We start from the raw sequence: 5263 nt of genomic DNA, 5'->3' as shown, positions 1-5263 counted from the left end.
GTTCAGGGTTCCCAGTCTTATTATCACTATTGTCCCAGAAAGCTGCCGTATGTTGACCATTTGACCTATGAGATTCATACAAACTATCAAACAGACACTTAAAACCCCTGCCTTGTCATTTCTGTGCTGCAGATACAAAACTGAAATTTTAACAGGAAGAGAAGCAAAAAGAAACAACCTTCCCATTTCCTTGGGCTAGCATCTTGACTGAGCTTCCCCGGTGGCTCAGTGGTTAAGAATCTGCCTGCAATGCAGGAGACCCAGGTTTAATTCCTGGGTCACGAAGATCCGCTGGAGAAGGGAATAGCAACCCACTCCAGTGTTCTTGCCTGGAGAATCCCACGGACACACAGCCTGGCAGGCTACAGTCCATAGAGTTACAAAGAGTCTTTCAGGACTGAAGCAATTTAACACGCACACTCGCCGCATCTTGACTGCTTCTGTTTTGAGTTTAGCACAATGATATTAGTTCTTCTAAAACCCAAACTGTTATGCTCTGAGCCCGTATCTCCGAGCCAACCGAGAGAGAGAGCAAGTCCGCCACTGTAATGCAAGGGCAAGAAGGAAGTTTATCTCTAGCGCGCTAGGGCCCAAGTCTCATCCCACACAAGGGAATCCAACAAGAGCCCCGAACAAAGGAGTATGGCGGCTTGTATACAGGCAGTTCTTGGTCTCAGTTACAGGAGCAGCTGGCGTTACATGATTGGCCAGGCAGGATGAGCGCATATCCTGTCTCTTTTTGGTAAACATGACTCAGGTCCTAGAGCCCGTCGTTTGGTCCCTAACATTCCCCCCTGTCCTTAGATCATATAGAGGAATCTTCCTCTCAGTCCTGAGACACAGTTTGATATTGTTGTCAAAGCACAAACAGCTGTACTGTATTTATGCATTTCTTTACAAAGGCTACTAATCTATTGATAATACATGGGCCAAAGGTAAGCATCAGTATAAGTATTAGCAGGGGTCCTAGCAAGGTGGAGATTAGGATGGTCAACCAAGGGGATTGTTGAAACCAAGACTCAAACCATCTTTGTTGAGCCTCACGTTTTCATTTATGTTGGGCTAGTCCCTCTCTTACTTTGGCCATAGATTTTTAAACTATTTTTGTGTGATCAGCATAAAAACAACACTCTTTTTTTAGGGCAGCACAGAGTCCCCCCTGTATCTCCCCACAGATCTTTTAGTTGTGCCTGGGTGCACCTGGACATGCCCAGAATGCATGATTTGGGAGCTTGCCCCTCTTCCAGGGTACATTTACCACTGGCTTAAGGTCAAAGTATAAGTCTGGCCACCAAGTATTTGGTGGATGTATTGCAGTGGTGGAGTTAGGCATCTCACGTGTTAGTCTATTTTGCAGCTTCCAGGTGATTTTGACGGGTTGATGCGGGTTCACGCTGGCAGCTCCGGAGCAGAGTAACTGGGTCATCCACAAGACGGCCCAGCCGGGCTGTCCTGGTCCTGTTGGCGCCTTTGAAGCTTTAGCCTCAGGGGGTTGGATGGGTGCAGAGATGCTTCCCATTTTTTTTTTTTAGTTCTTCCTGCTCTGCTGAAGCAGCTGGGCGTACGTGGTTGCAATGCACCCAAGGCCCAATACCGTCGACCTTTAGGGCAGTTGGGGTGGTAAGAAGAACAACATAAGGACCCTTCTATTTGGGTTTTAGTGCCTTGTTTTGGTGCCTTTTGACCCATACCCAATCTCCTGGGCCAATGTCATGTGAGGGAATAGTTCCCTTATTTTGACCCACATGTATTTTCCGGAGCAGTTTCCAGACACGAGAGTGCACCTTGCTTAAGGCCATCAAGGCCTCTTGGAATTGTCCCAACGTGGGAGGCGGTAGTTTTTTCTCTTTAAATATAGGACATACAGGGGGAGGTCTCTCATACAGAATTTCAAATGGGGTCAGATTAAGTCGATAAGGAGTATTACGCGCACGGAAGAGGGTGAAGGGAAGGAGGGTCACCCAGTCCCCGCCAGTCTCTATAGCCAGTTTAGTTAAAGTTTCTCTTAGAGTCCGATTCATTCTTTCTACTTGCCCTGAGCTCTGTGGACTGTATTCACAATGTAACTTCCATTTAGTCCCCAGGGCTAGGGCAAGGCTCTGAACTATTTGACTCACAAAAGCAGGTCCATTATCAGAGCCGATGGTCACTGGCAGGCCAAACCTGGGAACTATTTCTTTTAAAAAATTTTTTGCCACTATCATCGCGGTTTCTCCCTTTGTAGGAAAAGCTTCTACCCACCCTGAGAAGGTATCCACCAACACTACCAAGTACCGGTAACCATACTTGCCTGGCCTTACCTCGGTGAACTCTATTTCCCAGTGTTGCCCTGGTCCTTCTCCCCGATACCTCAGTCCTGCATGTTGTCCTTTTCCTGGCCTCATCTGTTGACACGCCATACAAGCATGCACTATGTTCTTTACAGTTGTCTGGTGCTGGGGAAATCGCAGGCGCGCAGTTTGAAAGAGCATCAGAGTCTTTTTTTTTCTCAGATGAGTAGACAAGTGCAAATGCTCACATAGTTGCCGTCCCAGCTGAGCAGGGAGTATCAAGTAGCCGTCTGAGTCTTGGTACCATCCATCTTCACCTTTTTGAAAGTTGGTATGTTCTTGGATCCAAGCAAGGTCTGTGGATGAACACTCAGGGGTTGGGGGCAGAGTTCCCATACCTGGAGGTGGAAGTCCGATCGCCAACACAGGGGTGATGAAATCTTCATCAGCTGCTTTTCGAGCTGCCAGGTCTGCGGCACGATTCCCTCGTGCCGTGGGGCTGTCACCCTTCTGATGTCCAGGTACGTGTACTATTGACACAGCCCGAGGCATCTGTACAGCCTCTAAAAGTCTACGGATTTCAGGCAAGTTTTTAATTTCTTTTCCTTCAGCTGTCAAAAACCCCCGTTCCTGATATATCGGGCCCTGGATGTGTACCGTGCCAAAAGCATAGCGACTGTCAGTAAAAATAGTTATTCTTTTTCCTTTGGCTCTCTCTAATGCTTGAATCAGGGCAATTAACTCTGCCTTTTGTGCTGAGGTATCCGGGGGAAGGGCCTCTGCCCATATCTCTGTCCAGAGTCATCTACTATTGCGGCTCCCGCCTGTCTCTGTCCATCTTTTACATAACTGCTGCTGTCTGTGAACCATTTTAGCTCACTGTTATCCAGTGGAGTATCGGTTAAGTCCTTTTGTATTGCTGTTACCCCAGCCAGTATCTCATCACAATCATGGAGGGGGCTATTTTCCTCCGGATTGGGCAAAAGAGTGGCCGGATTTAGAGTGCAGGGCGTTTGGAAATGAATCCGTGGGGTGTCAAGTAGCAAGGCCTGGTAGTGCGTCAAGCGGGCATTAGAAATCCATTTACCTGGGGGTTGTTTTAAAACTTTCTCTATGGCATGAGGAGTGTAGACCAAGAGTCTCTGTCCATAAGTCAGTTTATTAGCATCGTGGACTAAGAGTGTGGTGGCCGCGATGATACAGAGGCAAGGTGGCCATCCGGCTGCCACTGGCTCCAGTCTCTTGGAAAGGTAAGCTACAGGTCGCTTCCATGGTCCCCATCTCTGTGTTAGTACCCCTTTTTCTATCCCCTGCTTTTTATCTACAAATAATTGGAAAGGCTTAGATGGATCAGGGAGGGCAAGGGCAGGAGCCTCTAGCAAGGCTCACCTGAGCTCTTGGAAGGCCTCTTTCATTGGCTCAGTCCATTTCCGGTCCTTGTTTTTTTTGGTCCCTTCATATAGGGGCCTGGTCGTTTTTGCAAACCCCAAGATCTATAACCAGCAATATCTCACAGTTCCCAGAAATTTTCTCACTTGTCTAGGGTTAGCCGGCTCAGGGATCTGGAGGATGGTTTCTTTCATAGCCTGTGTTAGCCATCTCTGGCCCTGCTTATCTTATAACCGAGGTATGTAACCTCTTGCTTGGCAATCTGGGCCTTTTTGGCACTGGCCCTGTAACCTAAAGTCCCCAAAGTTTGGCGAAGTCACCTGTTGCCTCTTGGCACTCTTTCTCTATAGCCGCTGCCAGCATAAGGTCATCAACATATTGTAATAAAACAATGGTAGGGTGTTCAACCCGATACTCACGGAGGTCTTCGTCCAGGGCCTCATTAAATAACAGGGGCGAGTTTTTGAAACCCTGTGGTAAGCGAGTCCATGTCAACTGCACAGGGGTCTGACCACCGTCTTCTTGCCATTCGAAGGCAAAGATCTCTTGGCTTGCGGGGACAAGAGGCAAACTGAAAAAGGCATCTTTTAAATCTAAAACAGTGTACCAAATGTAGTTTGGAGGCAAGTTGCTTAGCAATGTATAAGGGTTAGGAACCATAGGATGAATATCACTCACCCGTTTGTTGACTTCTCATAGATCTTGAACCGGTCTAAAATCAGTTCCCCCAGGCTTTTTTACAGGCAACAGGGGAGTGTTCCATGGGGACCGGCACCTTTTCAGGACCCCAGCGTCTATGAGGCATTGTATATGAGGAGTAATTCCTTGTCGAGCCTCTTGACTCATGGAATACTGTCGTACCCTCACCGGGGAAGCACTGGCTTTCAGTTCCACAATGATAGGGGGCCTCTGTTTGGCTAATCCCATTCCTGCAGTTTTAGCCCAGGCCTGAGGGTATCTTTGAACCCATGGTTGTACTTCGGGGCTTATTGTCGCTGGGGCCTCTGGCAAGTAGAGTCTTTATTCATCTTTTAATGCCAGAGACAAGACCTGAAGAGGATGCCCGGTCCCATCTAAAACCGACACTTGTCCATGGTTGAAATGAATTTGGGCATTCACTTTAGACAGTAAATCCCTTCCCAACAAGGGCGCTGGACACTCAGGTATCACCAGAAAGGAATGGGTCACCTGGTGGGCCCCCAAGTCCACATGCCGTTTTGTAGTCCATCCATATCATTTAGTCCCGATTGCTCCCTGCACCCAGCTACTTTTCTTAGACATGGGTCCATCTTTTTGGTTTAAGACTGAGTATTGGGCTCCCGCGTCCACCATGAAGCCAACCGGTTTCCCCTCCACATTTATAGTTACCCAGGACTCAAGGAGGGGCTTCAAGCCCTGACCCCCCTAGTCGCTATCCTCACCCGCATAGAGGATATGACTGTCTGGAGAGGGAGTCTCGTTCTTGGGGTTCTTGGGCCCCTCTTTTAGATTTTTCTTGGGGCATTTATCTTTTCAATGTCCAAACTCTTTACAAAACGCACATTGGTTTTTTTCAAGCTTACGCCTTGTCATTTTTTCTTCAGTTTTTGAGTCCAGTTTTTTTC

At 47.9% G+C, this 5263-nt stretch overlaps 1 pseudogene; it reads right to left on the bottom strand.

The window, feature by feature from the left end:
* Positions 4044-4967, bottom strand: LOC108637282 (annotated as a pseudogene).

The sequence above is a fragment of the Capra hircus genome, chromosome 12 (assembly GCF_001704415.2).
Source record: "Capra hircus breed San Clemente chromosome 12, ASM170441v1, whole genome shotgun sequence".
Taxonomy (NCBI): domain Eukaryota; kingdom Metazoa; phylum Chordata; class Mammalia; order Artiodactyla; family Bovidae; genus Capra; species Capra hircus.
The sequence above is the reverse complement of the archived record's forward strand: the minus strand, read 5'-3'. Positions and strand labels throughout refer to the sequence as shown.